The 16,181-nt window shown below is 35.8% G+C and overlaps 1 long non-coding RNA gene across 1 annotated transcript; it reads left to right on the forward strand.

Annotated features, from left to right (window-relative positions):
- Positions 1–6,187: 6,187 nt before the first annotated feature.
- Positions 6,188–14,029, forward strand: LOC140624212 (uncharacterized). The gene is made up of 3 exons (XR_012023716.1): positions 6,188–6,327; positions 11,655–11,757; positions 13,876–14,029. It is a non-coding gene; the product is annotated as an uncharacterized lncRNA (long non-coding RNA).
- The last annotated feature ends 2,152 nt before the right edge of the window (positions 14,030–16,181 follow it).

Below are 16,181 nucleotides of genomic sequence, written 5' to 3' on the forward strand. Positions count from 1 at the left end.
TTTTTAGGGTTTTCTCTGTTTGGAATTAAGTTACAAGTTTAAAAAAGCCAAAAATATTTTTATGTGATTTGGGGAATTATTTCTTGAATGGATTTTTTTTTTTTTTAAGTCTTTTTAAGTCAAAGTTAGCTCCTATGATGCTGCAATTCTGGTGAGTCAGAAACAAACCATATTTGGACTTTCAACTTTCCACTTTCAATGGCTTCCTCTGTTTTTTTTTTTTTTTTTTTTTTTCATGCTCAACAAATGTAAAATATTTTAATCAAGTGGAAACAGATGAAAATGTGACTCATTCTACTCGGCTAAGGGATTGGTTTGCTGATGTCATCCTAGTCTCTGTTGCCAAATTATCCTAAGACGTGTGATCAGTCTAAGGAATCCTGCATTTTGGTGTAGGAACTAAAGCATTTTGTTCTAAAATGTTTTTATCTCCCATTTCCCTCTACTTCATATTTCCTTTAAAAATAAAAAAAAAACCAACTCTTGAATTGTTTCATACTTTTCTTGTGTGTCATACCACATACATTTCCTTTCATTCTTTGTGCCTCCACTCTACTACTTTTAATATATGTTTCTTCTGAAGACTGTTTGCTATTCTTTATGTAGAAAAAACAGTCATAAGATTTATAGCTTGAAAACTCCACTCACTCTGGAGTCTCCCTTTCAGGTCAGGCATTAAACATCTGCTTTCATGTCTTTATTGAGCATCTTTGTTCTGAAAGCTCTGAAATCTGCATCTTTATGTCAACCTTTTAAATGAGCTAACTCAACTTCCGCTTTCAACTGATAACACTCTTCACATGTCCCACGGGCACTTTTAGTTAAAATATTCAAAACTTAATTAATTATTCATTCTCAGCACCCAAGGTTGATCTTTAAAAAGATTTCCATTACCATTAATAGCTTTATCATCCACTCAGTCACAGAAGTATGTCTTTGAATTTTTTTTTTACGGCTCCCTCTCTATGACATTTCCTGTTGAACTAGTGTTCAAATACTGTTGCTTCTTTTTCAGAAATAATTAAAGTATTCAACCCTTTTTCAGTTGTTAAAAGGAAGGACTTCGGAACCAGAAAACTGGGGTTTATTTTATTTATTTATTTATTTTGAAAACTGGGGTTTAAATCTTGTCTTCACCATTACTATTTGTGTGACCTGGGGCCTATTGCTTAAAACCCCTCTGGGCCTCAGTTTTCTTGTCTGTAAAATGAAAATAAGTATAATATCTATATCATAGGGATTATGGACCTAGAACAGTGCTTGGTGTATTGTACATGCTCCCTAAATCTTAACTATTATTATTTTCATCACCATCTTTCCCTTCCCAGACAACCAAGAGGAATATTAAGAACACTGCTGTATAAATGAGTGTGTAGCTCAAAAGTAAGAGAAAAGTACATCGAGACTCTGTAGCATAGACATTCCAACCAAGGTTTTAGAGAGAGAGAGGAGAGTAAAGAAAAGAAGATAATGGCTAAGTTTTTAATAGGTGCAACAAGTAAAGGCTGAGTCAGGGGAAATGACACCAAGAGGAAAGAAAGAGTGCTGGAGAAACAGGATTAAAAACAGAACTAGTAGGGAAAAATTTCAAAAAGATGGAGTAGCAGCAATGTTAAATGCTGTCAGGGTTTGCACGCGGGCTTTTGCATGGGACTTAGTCATCAGTGGAAAGATGGCCCTGCTGCATAGAGTTGAGGGAAGACAGATAAAGTAGAGAATTTGTTCAAGAAATCTGGCCAGAAAAAGCATGTACCCAGAGCACTTATTTCCTTCTATTATAGTTATTTATCAGCCTTTCTAAACCACTAGAATGTGCACTTCTTGTGGGCAGTTTGCTAATCTTTGTAACCTTAGCACTGAGCCCAGAAACTGGCACCCACTAGATGCTGGATAAAGGAGTTGTATGGCTGATGATCATTAGAGCAATTAACTGAAACTGTAAAATAAGAGTGTCTTAGTCTGTTTGAGATACTATAACAAGAACCACAGACTAGGTGGTTATACACACAAACACTTATTTCTCATACTTTTGGAGGCTGGAAGTCCAAGGCCAGGGTGCTAGCATGGAGGTCCTGGGGGAGGCCCTCTTCTGGGCTGCATACTTCTCACGGTGGCCTCGCATGATGAAGAGGCTAAGGACCCTCTGGAGGCTCTTCTATAAGGCACTAATTCATGATGGTTCTACCCTCATGATTAAAACATCTTTCAAAAAAAAAAAATAAAACATCTTTCAAAGGGCCCAACTATTGATATCATCACCTTTTTATTTTATTTTTTATTTTTTTCATCACCTTTTTAAAAGGAATTAGGATTTCAACATATGAATTTTGGGGGAATACAAACATTCAGATCATAGCATAGAGTAAATTCTTTCTGGCTTAGGCTTAATAGAATGGATACTGAAACGCGTGTTAATTTTTTTCTCCCCGAATTACTATTGGCCTAATTTTCAAGATATGTCTCAATGATGCAAAAATATTTTGCATACTTAAAGTTAACAATAGAGATTAGAGGATCTAATTAAAATATAGCTAATTTTTGAAAATATCACATTCAATAAACTTCACAACTCTAGTCTACGGTCCTCTTGCTCAAGTTTGAAAAGTCATACATTTACCCTACTTTAATTCCAAGTTAACATATACAAGAAGACAACTAAGCTTTTGTTTGATCTGCAATCGGTACTTCAGGTCAATTTGTTGAATTTACTGCCTTGAGGCTCCTTTCAGCATTTGGTTTAAGGTTGGATAGTCTTGCTCTTGCCATCTTTCGTGTGGTTATAGTCACCTCCCTAGCTTAGACATACCTCTTACCACTTGCCTTTCTAACGGAGTCCATCCGTCAGTGAGCCTGGACTCACTTGAACCAGCTCTTTCTCTATTCCTAGTCCATCATGGCAGGGGCCCATTATCTCCACATGTCTCCTCTTACTCCCTCCCTACTCCTTACTCAGTTCCTCTACTCCTAGGCCATAATGGGACATACACACCTTATAATCACTTAAAAAGTTTTTTGTAGACTTAAGAGAGACTAAGAATAGTTTGTTGCAGGGAGAAGAGTAGCTGCTTTTCTATTTTAAACAGATAATTTTAGGAAATAAGGAATGTGGCAGGGTAGTCTGAGTCTGGCCCTATAATTACATGAAAACTCCACCAATTTTTCTTTATAAATGTGATATCTTGATTCTAGTGTGTTACACAAATTTGTAATTATTTAAAAATGTTCATTACTTTTGCTTCTGTAGTGAATTATGAATCCCCCCTTTTTTAACCTTGAAGATCTAATTACCTATTGGAATTGTAAGAAATTTAAAAATGTGATTGTAGACAGCCAACTATTATTGATATCTACTATTGGTCAGATATCTTACATGCAATTATTTTACTAATCTTTGTAATTCCTCCACCATTTAGGGAGCGTTATCTCCATTTTACATACAGGTAAGAGTGGCCCATAGAGATGGGGTTAGGTAACAAGTTCAGCATGGTCATAGCAATCTAACCCAAGGCCAAATACTAGTGGTGCTGCTTTTGAGAATATTAATACTCAATTCAATTATTTTAGTAGGACTTAGAGATGAACTCATTTATATATGAGTTCATATATGCCTCATTTATAGACATAGCCTCCCACTGTGATTTAGAATATAGGATTCAGAATTAGATTTCCTGCATTTTTTAAAAGATTTTATTTGTTTATTCAACACACACACACACACACACACACACACACACAGGTAGAGGGAGAAGCAGACTCCATGCAGGGAGCCTCACAGGGACTCAATCCTGGGTCTCCAGGATCAAGCCCTGGGCCAAAGGCTGGCGCTAAACCAAGCCACCTGGACTGCCCAGATTTCCTGCATTTCATATGTCTTCTCTGCTATTCATCAGAGGTGAGGCTCTGAGCACATGCCTTAACATCCCCCAAACTCAATTTCATCATTTCTAAATTAGAGATGATGATGGTAAAGATGTCGGCAGTTCCTTTTTTCAAAAATTGTCTGTGTTAAATGAAATGATTCATGTAAAGCAGTTAGCATGATGACTGGTGTAAACTAAACACAAAATAATTGTTTTTTTTAATGAACTCAGACATTTTGACTTAAAAACATCACTTTTTTCTTTTTTGTCTAAAAAATAGGAAATAGGAAAAGCTATATGTTCAAGGTAGTAATCTGCACATTCCTGTGAGTTTCTTCAAAAATTTAAAATTAGAACTACCCTACAATCCAGTAATTGCACTACTGGATATTTACCCAAAAATACAAAAACACTAATTCAAAGGGATACATGCACCCTTGTGTTCATAGCAGCATTGTCTACAATAGCCAAATTATGATAAAAGCCCAAGTATCTGTCAATAGATGAATGGATTAAGAAGATGTGATACACACACAGACAGACACACACACACACATACACAATGAAATACTATTCATCCATAACAAAGAATGAAAAAATGAAATCTTGCCATTTGCAATGACATGGGTGGATCTAGAGAGTGTAATACTAAGTGAAGTAAGTTTAGTCAGAAAAAGAAAATACCATATGACTTCACTCATATGTGGAATTTAAGAAACAGAACAAATGAGCAAAGGGAGAAAGAGAGACAGACAAGCTATGAAACAGATTAAACTGAGGGTCACCAGAAGAGAGGTGGGCAGGGGATGGGTGAAACAGGTGATGGGGGTTAAGGAGGGCACTTGTGATGAGCGCGGGGTGTTGTATGGAATTGTTGGATCACTATATATATATTTTTTTGGATCACTATATTTTACACCTGAAACTAACAACACTAAACTGGAATTAAAATACCAGATAAGAAACCAGATAAATAAAAAAAACAATGAGATAGAAGGAAACTCTTCAGTCTGTGACAACATGGGACAGACCTTGAAGATAGTACGCAGATTGAGATAAGTCAGACAGTGAAAGACAAATACCACACGATATCACTTCTATGTGGAATCTTAAAGAACCAAACTCATAAAAATCTAGAGTAAAATGATGGTTACCATGGACTGGGATGTAGCGGAATAGGAAAGATATTGTTTAAAGGCTCAAATTTGCAACTAATAGTCACATCAAGCCTGGAAATCTAATGCACAGTATGCAGCATGTGGACAATATTGTATTATAACACAAACACGATAAGAGACGAGATCTTGGTTTTTCCCACCATAAAAAAGAAACAGCAATTATGTGTTGTGGTGGAGGTGCTATTGCTACGAAGGTAATCATATTACAATATAGAAATATAAAATCAACACGTACACCTTAAGTTCACATGTTTTATGTCAAACATAATTCGATAAAAAGAAAAACTGATTTCCATAAAAAAAGAAAGTAAATGGCAAGTAGGTACTGCTTTTCACCTCACCATTCCAAGTCCATAGCCGACATAATTAACCTCAGCACTGTATTATTTCCTGTGCAAGGTTGAGGTCTGTCCTCAGGCTCCTCCTAGTAAGATGTCCCAGGCAGTCATCATGAATCGGTTCAGTCAGCCCACAGGATGAAGTCTTTGAAGTCCAGTTGCAATCTTTGTGAAATACTCAGTTTAAAAAAAAAAAATAGCATGGGGACAAGAAATCTAAAGGGAAAATAAAGTAGGGAAATATTTTCCAGTGTGCTGAGATTAAACTTTAAAGATGAGATGGATTTGATAATGTGAAAGTAAGCCTAGGTCAATTCAACATTACTGAAGCCCAAATAGGTCTGAGTCAGATGCACATGAACACGTAATTTAGAAACAAGGTAAATTGTATTAGGTTGTAGTTCATTAGTCCAGAAAGAAGTCCTCAAAATTTCCAAGAATGGGACAAGTGAGGCACTAAGGGACCATTTAGTCATTATTCATTCAGCAAATATCTTTAGGCAAAGCCCTGTTTGGTAAATGAAAAGATGCTTCTTTTTTATTTTCACTTTTGAAATGCTAAAGACCCAAACATCCCCATAAAATAGCATAAATCACTAAATTGGAGAATTAATGTTTATACGGAATTAGGGTTTATGTGAAAATGCCTCATTCTTATACAGGGATAGCATGGACAAAGTTCTTCAATTTTATTCTAAATAACTCTCTAGCATTACTCTTGAGAATTTCAATGTGAGATATTTCACTTTTATTAAAATCCTCACATATATATAACTAAGTATTTGTTCACTTGAGTCTGTTTCAGGCTAAAGGGTCATCAGCTCCTTTGGAGTTAGCTGGTGCTACGTCTGTGGGAAATAGTAAGATGTCTAGATTGGAACAAGAAGTATAGCCATGGAAGTAAGATGCGGCCCTCAATATTGAAACTGGCGACAAGAATGCTTAATACAGGTGATTTATCCCATACACACTTAAAAAATACTCAGAATGGCACTCAGTTCTCTGAACTTGCTGAGACATTGCAACTTTGGATATTCTTTTATGTCTGATTCAGCAGTTTTAGAAACACTAAAATACTCAGCATACAGCTGTGTTCCCATTTGCACAGACTGCACATCTGCCAAAGCAAACACTGGTGTGGGCCCTGTAATCCTAGCACGCCACCAGACTTTCTCCTGTATTTATGGGATGGGTGTGTTGATTGCAAGTTAGAGTCCTGGTGTTTGGTTCTTGACTACATTGTACTTAAGTTCATTCTATGTTTGTTTTTTTTTCTTTTGGTTAGAACTTGAAAGCAATGCCACTTTTAGATTTGGGAGGGTGCAAAGAAATAAGGCACAATAATTACATTATAGTCATGATAAATCCTCATTTTATTTCCTTGACTTGTACGTATGTTTGAAAGATACATCTCTTCTCGTTTCCAAGCTATACTTTAAAAAACTCCAGTTCACGTAAAAAACTTAGTGCCTCACTTGTCTTATTGAGCTATTAAGCGAAGTTCTTTAAAAAGTAAATAATTTTATTTAAACATCGATACTTTTAAGTATAACAGGTAGTGAAGTACCAATGATTGAAATTATTATCTGGAAAAAGTTAATAAATGAGCATTATGTCTTTGATCCACTTTCCCTTATTCCTCCTTTCTGGCCAAATCTTCCAACAAAACTAATGATTTTAGTGATGATTCTCAAGTTCATTATGCCTCTAGTGACTCTTCCTTAAACTGAGTCATTGCTCACAGTGAGCGGTGGAATCTTGTATTCTGCTCTCTCTCCATCACGTGACCCCATGCATAAGTGCCCCTTCCATCACTTCTTTACTTTGCTCAGCTGCTCTCTTTTCTACCACACAAGTTCTAAACCTGGAAGAGTTAATTTTTCCCGCTTCTGAATATGAAGCCTCTGCTTAGTCTGCCCAGTTCCCTTATCACCTTGTGAGTAAGTCCGTCATTCCATCCTCTACACTTGCACTTATTCTTCTCACCTCTCGCCCATTAATTCAAATCCTCACGACCCAATCTGATGATCTGCGGCTTCTCACCGCATGATCAGTTTATTTACATTTATTACAACTTAATTTTTAACATTGCATTTTATTCTTCTGATGTATCCTACTTTCTCTTTTTCCCCTTCTTGATTTTTCAGGGAAGAGGTTAATAGATTTTAGGTTTTGTTCACATTTTAATCCTCCACCCCGAGCTACAGTGTATTTTATGCATTTAAATTCTTTTAATTATTGTCCTAGATATTTTCACATACATTAAACTTAGTAATATAGAACTAATATTTTTAACTTATTACCAAATAAAACAGGTACTTAAAATGCTTTACTTCTAAAACACAACAGCTATATGCAATTTTAGTTTTGCATTATTTTAATTAACCCATCTGATTTTTTAAGCCTTTTTTTAAATTTTTTTTTTTATTATTTATGATAGTCACACAGAGAGAGAGAGAGAGAGAGGCAGAGACACAGGCAGAGGGAGAAGCAGGCTCCATGCACCGAGAGCCCGACGTGGGATTTGATCCCGGGTCTCCAGGATCGCACCCTGGGCCAAAGGCAGGCGCCAAACCGCTGCGCCACCCAGGGATCTCCCATCTGATTTTTTAAAAATTGTTTTATATGGTCAATGATTGTTTAGATTTACCCATATGCATGTTTTTCTTTGCTTGCATCGCAGACTTGTTTTCTAAGATAACTTTTGTTTTCTTCCTAAAGTAACTTACACTGCCTTCTGGTTCCTTTTGTTGTTGAAGAATCCGCTTTTAGCTTATTTATTATTCCTTTCAGTTATTTGCCTTTCTTTTTCTATTTTTTTAAAGATTTTATTTATTTATTTGACAGAGAGCACAAGCAGGGGGAGAGGCAGGCTCCCTGCTAAGCCTGATGCGGGGCTCAATCCCAGGACCCTGAGATCCTGTCCTGAGCTGAAGGCAGATGCTTAACTGACTGAGTCACCCAGGCGCCCCTGCCTTTCTTGTTTTTTATTTTTTTATTTTTTGCCTTTCATGTTCTAATGCTGCTTTTATAATATTTTGTCTTTTGTGTGCTGTAATTTTAATACAATGTGCTTATGTGTGAGTTCCTTTTTATTTATTCTATTTAGGTGAGTTTTTTTGTAACATTTTCTAACTTTGAGGATCACATTAATTTTTAATTTTGAAAATTATTAGCCATTATCTGTTAAAATATTGCCCCTTTTCTATTTCCTTGACTGTCTTCTTTTGGAATTCTTTTTTTTTTTTTAAGATTTTATTTATTTATTCATGATGGACACAGAGAGAGACTCAGAGACATAGGCAGAGGGAGATGATCCCAGGACCTTGGGATCATGATCTGAGCTGAAGGCAGCTGCTCAACCACTGACCACTCAGGCATCCCTCTCCTTTTGAAATTCTAATCAGATTACTCCAACCTCTATATCTCTTAATGTCCCCTTTATCTTTCTTATTTTATTGTTTTCCTATGTTGCACTCTGGATATTTCTTAGGTTTTGTCTTCCATTTCATGAATTCACTCTTTAGCTATGTCTAGTCTGTTTTTGGATGATAATATTGTGTACAACTCTATTTTATTTCCATTATGGACTTATGAATAATACTTATTTTTAATACTTTGTTAGTAGTCCTCTAGGGTTCAAAATATACACTTTTTTAATCAAAGTCAACCTTCACATATAGTGTTAAACTTTATTATAACAATAGAATTCCACTCTCTCATTGCCATTTTTATGCTACTTTTATCATATAGTTTACTTTTTCATATGTCTTACAGTTTCTGTTGGGAAATCTGGTGCAATCATTTATATATTATGTATTTGTCTTTTTAGTCTAGATGTCTTAAATATTTTGTTTTTATCTCTTTGGTTTTCAGAAGTTTGAATATGATACATCTAGGTGTTTTGCTTTTCCTCTTTGTTATTTATCCTGTTTCATGTTCTCTGAGCTTCTTGAATCAGTATCTTTACTATATTTATTATTTTGGAGAAACTCCTAGCCATTATCTCCCCAAGTATTATTTTTGTCTCATTCTCTTTTTCTTCTCCAATTTGTTTTACAACCTCATCTTCTTTTTATATTGCTGGAAACCATGATGCTTAACTGCCCTGTAACCTCTATTGGGTTAAACAAAAATTATGATTTTGAAGGTTATCTTGCTTTTACCTATTTTTAGGATAGGAGAAACAAAGGTTAGCTTTCTACCTCCTACTCAGAAGCTAGATGTCCTTTTATTCTGTAATTAATTTTGAGACAGTATCTAATGACTTTTAACAATGAATTATATGAAAATCAGTACATTTTACTTTCCTTTTGCCTTCCTCTTCTCTAGCTCCTTAATTTGGATTACTTTGTTATTTAGGCCATCAAGCTTAACACATGTTTTTTCTTTCCCTTCAGTCACAATTTTTTCAGTTTGTAGCATAATCTTTTCACATTTGTGCTTCCATTTTACTGTACTTAAAACCATCTCTTGATTTGATCAGATTTTATTTATAAGATTAATTATTGAGCCAGTTTTCTGTTTCCTCAGTATTTTCTAGATATCACTCCATTTTTTTCTGGTGCTGAATATTACTGCAAAAAATTTGCAAGCCAACTTGATTTTTCTCCTTTGTATCAGACTTTCAGCTGCCTCAATATTCATGTAACTTTTATTTATCATGAAAATTCCATAAATCCAACAAGATAGGGCCTAGTGTTGATCATCCAGTAACAATTTTGTTATGATACATACATTCTTTCTATATGTCTATTCAAGATGTTCTTTTCTTTCATGAAAAATGTTTTTTCTCTCATATCTTTATTTGTTTTCTGTTCCATTTTCTTCTATTTTTAAATTTAAGAGCACCAAATATGTATACATTGAATGTCTTATCTTTAGTCATTCAATATCTGTTTTTGCCTTTGTATATTTAAATAATTGGTTAGTTTCCACTTTATTTTTGTGTAAGTACCTCTAGCTTATTCACTATCTCTGTTTTTAGTAATATTTATTGTATTGCTTTTATGTTCACATATGGCTTTTGTTCTAAATATTTTTATCTTCCATTTTTTGAGCACTGATAAACTTATTTTACATCTTCTATTACTATATAAACTCTTTGGCTCATAGTTCTTTTGTGTGTGATTTGTTAATGGAAATGGCATACACTAATTTTATTGAGAATCTGAAGAACTCTTTATATAAACTATGCCTCTGTTTTCTTGTGTTTTGCTTTTCTTCCTCTGCCTTCTGCTTGCATGTTTTTTCTCCTTTCATTTTTCAGTTTCTCTTTTTTGTTTCCATGCTGGCACTTTATGGAACTGGAAATTTGCAGAAAAGTAAAGTGAAGAAAGAAAAGTAGCAAAGAAACAAGGTGAAAGTTCTGTAGCTTTGAGATTTATTTTTTTGAGCACTCCTTTAAGGTCCACCTTTACTTAGTTCTCAGCATCCATGAGATTGGCACAGCTGAAAAGTGACATTTATAGTGACATTCTCCTTTCTGCCAACCTATCCTTTTCCCATAGTCTTTTTGAGTTTGATCTGATTAATAATACAGACCATTTGATTAAGATGCTATGCTACCTCCTAATGTAAATGACTATATATATATATATACTTTAGTATACACTTTATATACTTTAGTATATACTTTATATATATATAAAGTAAAAATTGAAAAAAGATAGAAGTTATATAGCTAAATAATTACCATTTGGTAACAATGTGTTGTAGTTGAGGCTATGGACCTCTGGATTCAAAAATGTTGGAGTTTGTTGGGATGCCTGGGTGGCTCAGCGGTTGAGCGGCTGGCTGTCTTTGGCTTAGGGCATGATCCCGGAGTACTGAGATCGAGTCCCATGTTGGGCTTCCCACAGGAAGCCTGCTTCTCCCACTGTCTCTGCCTCTCTCTCAGTCTCTCATGAATAAATAAATAAAATCTTAAGAAAAAGTACTGGAGTTTACCCAATTCCAATCACTATCTTTGTCTAACTATACTTAACCATTCTAAGTTTTGGTCTTCTTATCTTCGAATCTATCTCAAGATGGTGTTTGCATTAAATGACATAATGCCTAGATGGCCCTTACTAAAATGTTGGGCACAGAGTATCCAGTAAACGTAATTTTTCATTTTTATTATACGGGTTTTCTTTTAAGTACGAATTCTTATAAATTGGTGAAATCCTTATCTACAAGTTGCTAAAGCAAATATCCACCTTGATCTTACCAGTTTCATTTTTTCTCAGTTATCTTTCTCTATGTCTCACCAAATTTTTTATGTATCCATCACTTAGATGCATTCTGTTTTGATGGATTGTATCTATCAGGATCCTGGTCAACAAGAGATGAAAGCCTCAAAAGAGATACAGGAGAATAATGCAATCACTCTTTACAAAGGTGTGTGGAAGGCAAAATAAGACCAATACGAAACAGTAAAATGTTGACTTTATCATCCTTATGCCCAAAGGAGAACAAGGACAGAGCAGTTCCTGGAATCTGGGGAGGTACTGCTGTAGGAAAAGCTACTGCCCAGGAATGCAGCTGTTCTCTAACCACAACCTGGCAGGAGGGGACTAGGGGAATATGTACTCTGACTTCATTCTCGTCCTGCTTTCCAGTTATGGTTTTCCAAAGGCCAAACCATAGCAAGTAGCCACAGGACAAGGTTGTCTACTGCTGCAACCTGTAAATGTCAGCCTCTTGGGGCAAAGAGATGTGCAAAGAAGGATGGAGAGTGAATCTGAAGGAACAAAAGAAGAAAACCAAGTAGTCCGTTGCTTCCTTTGAGAATTGATCATATTAGGATAAAAAGTCTAACTGGAGAGCTGTATTTCTATATAACTTAGACTTTAAATTGAACAACCTTTATCTACCTGAATTTTTAGAGTTCCATTTTTTTAATGGCCATTCTACAGCTTTGTGATTTGATGAGCTCAGAACAAATAGAACTTCAAAGATTGTTCTAGATTTTAAAGAGAAGAGAAAAAATTAAATACTACCTTAATAAATCTTGCTCTGTAGTTACTTATAGCTTTATCCCATGGTTCCTTTTATTTTGCTAGCATTAAATAGTTTTACATTTAGGTTTTTAATTATTTCTTATATGTGGGTTATGTAAATCCTTGCTGATTAAGAATGGAATTAATAAAGTACACAATCTTACTTTTTTGATCATGGACTTGCCCAACAATTCTTGTTTATGGGAATCTAGCTCACAGAAGATTATAGAAAAAATAACCTTAATTCTTCCCCTACCCAGAGTCTACTAATCTGAAGAGATAAGACATGTGAAAAGCATACATATAAACATCAGCATATTACATGTGGGGATTTAGTTATTCAGGTTTATATGTGTATAGGACTTTATTTTATTTTATATTTATTTATTTTTTTCATGTGAGAGAGACGGAGAGAGCCTGCACCAGTGGGATGAGGAACAGAGGGAGAGGGACAAGCAGAGTCCCTGCTGAGCATGAAGCCCAGTGCAGGGCTGTATCTCAGGACCCTGATATCTTGACCTGAGCCAAAATCGAGAGTCAGATGTTCAACCAACTGGTGGTCCCCAGATCGTGCAGGCTCCTAGATCTAAATATCTATCTTACTAAGGTTATTAAAGGTTAAGGTAGCAGAATAAAAACCAACAAGGGCCTATGTAAAATTTTTACCACGTAAGACCAAAACAGTAATGTGAAGTTTCGGCCCATATCAATCACCTCCGTTCCTTAAATATACCAAGCAAAAATAGTCTGAATGCATTTGTATAATCTTTTGCTGGAGTTTTCTTCCCCTGAAAATTCTCATGGCTAGGTACTTTGGTCATTTGAATTTCAGCTTAAATATCATTAACTAAATAAATAAACCTAAATAAACATTATTTTAAAGCCAATTCAACAGCCAAAACACACCCTTCCTTAACCACAACAAAGGATATATATGCCTCCATGTGGCTTCATTTACCACCCAGAAACTTACAGAATCTTACTGGGAACTATCTCTGCTTTCCTTTATTTGTAATATTTTAAATGGGGAACAGTTCGAGTAACTAACAATAGGAGAGTAGCTCAGTAAGTTATAGAGTTCTTAGGATAGAATATTACACAGTCATTAAGAGTTGTGCACAGAATTTTAGGTAGCGTGCATTAGATTCTTATCTCAGGGGCCCCTGGTGTCTCAGGGGTTGAGTGTCTGCCTTTGGCTCGGGGCCTGATCACGGAGTCCTGGAATCGAGTCCTGCATCGGGCTCCCTGCAGAGGGCCTGCTTCTCCTTCTGCCTGTGTCTCTGCCTCTCTCTGTGTCTCTGATGAATAAATAAAAAAAACTTAAAAAAAAATCTTATTCAGTGTTAATTGGGGAAAAAAGCAATATACTGAGTGAGATTACATATTAAGAATGTATTCTCAAATGAAAAAATCTTTGAAGAGAAATAAATGTTGTAAATGTTAACGATCATATCAAGGTGGTGTGTTTATTAGTGAAATTATTTAAAAAATATTTTCCTCACTTTCTCTTTTCTAGGGGCAGGAGGAAAAGCATGTGCTACTATACAAATTTGAAAATTAAATACTGTAATAAAAATGTAGAAGAGAAATGGACATGCTTGGACTATGGTGTTAAGTAAGTGTTTCTCAAAATCTTGGTTTGCTCTCAGGAGCCCTTTGTACCTTTTTAATTACCGAGGACCTTAAATAAAATTTAGTAGTTTATACTTTTTGATATTCACCATATTAGAAACAAAAACTGAGAAATTTGTATTAATTTATTTAAAATAATAATAATAATCATATATCCATTTTTTGTTAACATTAATAGTGTATTTTTATGAAACTAGCATAACTTACCAAAAAAAAGTTAATGAGAAGAGTAGCATTATTTTACATTTTTGCAAGTCTCTTTAAAGTCTGGCTTCATAGAAAACAGCAAGATTCTCATATCTGCATCTGATTTCAAGCTGTTGCCATTTGTTATAACGGTTAAAATTAATGGTTAAAGTGAATGAAAAAAATCTGGCATCATATAGATCTGTACTTGGAAAAGGGAAGGCTTCACAGACTCACCCTTAATTCCCAAAAAAGAAGATATTGTGAGCACGTAGGAATGCTTAGACCTTCTGAAGTAGAGGATGAACTGCAAGTCAGTACATACGTCCTGCATGATGTCCTTATAGTTGTGTGACTTCTGCATGTCATGTGACCCTACCGAACTTATTGCTAATTACCTATGACATGAGCTTTTTTTTTTTTTTTTTAAGATTTTATTTATTTATCCATGAGAGACACACAGAGAGGCAGAGACACAGGCAGAGGGAGAAGCAGGCTCCATGCAGGGAGCCCCACACGGGACTCGATCCCGGGACCCCAGGATCACGCCCTGGGCTGAAGGCAGGTGCTAAACCACTGAGCCTCCCAGGGGCCTCATAACATGAGGTCTTCACTCACTATATGGCTAGGGAAATTTGGTGGGGTGTGCTCATGAAAGTCCTTTGCAGCATCAAAACAAAGACTTGGGATTCCACACATGTCGTTTTTGCATTTTCCCTATGTAATCAAATCACATCTTTCATAGTAGTTATGTTTGAAACTCGCGTAGTCATAAATTGTAAAGGAATAATATCTGGCTTATGTACATTACTCTTAAGCAAATGGAAAGTCTGTTTTTTCCAAGGCAATGTCAGATACTTTCTCTCATTACTGTTTCCCATCGGTTCTCTCCACTTCGTCTCCTTTAGCTCACTCTGTTAGATGAGCTCTCAACTTGGATGTTCTTTCTGAGTTCAGGCAGTGTGAGGGGAACCCTGCCAAACTAAGGCATTGCTCACTTGTCTTGTCCTTTTACCCACTGAAAGTATGTTTTAAATGGCTAAAAATAGCTACAGGATCCCACACTGCCCATTATTAAGCAGAGAATTGAAAGGATTCTTCTCAAACAGCTTATTTCTGTTTAATCATCCCTCAAATGTAGTAAGAATAATAAGAACGATAGCTTATATTTTATTAATTTTTAGAATTTGTAAAACTCATTTATGAATAGTTCCTGTAATAGTCATTGGAAATGACCAAGGCGCGCACCAGAGGGGACTATCAATCACAGGATTTCATATGTTGTCATTGTCACACTTTCACATTTTTGTACATCAGTGAATTTTTTATATTAAAAGGTTGAGCCAAAGCCCCCAGTGTTTGTATTTTGAAGCCAAGCTTCACTTCTAAAGTGCCTACAGAGTTCTGTAAATGAAAATGCAGCTCTGCACGAGTTTGAAACCATCATTCCTCTTTATAAAATGGGAATGGCATATGCTGAGGTGGTCGTAAGTCTTAACTTTTCAAATTTTAAATAAAAGACTTTGCATATTGAAAAATGCAATTAATTTTTAGAATTTGTAAAACTCATTTATGAATAGTTCCTGTAATAGTCATTGGAAATCTGAAGGGACTTCACCATCTCCTTTTCCAAGGAGGCACTGGGCTTGGTGCCCAGCACCCCTTGGTGGGGGGGTGCTCTCCCTGGGTCAGGAGCTCGGCGGGGCCCAGGCTGTCCTGGCCCAGGGCCACCGGGCGTCCTGTTCTGGTGAACAGCCTCGCACGCATCACACTGCAAGTCCTGAAGGACCCAAAAGGACTTTTTGTGGTTTCCTTGTTGTTGTTGTTTTGAACCTGAAACTAGTTTGATTATACGAGATATTCATTCCCTTTCTTCAGGATTTGGAATTTGGAACTGTGTTTTTCTTTCTAAATAATTTAAAGGCCTAGTAACCCGCACGGGCTTCATCAGAGAGAGACTTACATACGTGTTTTCAATTCTCTTCGCCGTGTTGACTCTCAGGC

This window comes from Canis lupus, chromosome 34, assembly GCF_048164855.1.
Source record: "Canis lupus baileyi chromosome 34, mCanLup2.hap1, whole genome shotgun sequence".
Lineage (NCBI taxonomy): Eukaryota > Metazoa > Chordata > Mammalia > Carnivora > Canidae > Canis > Canis lupus.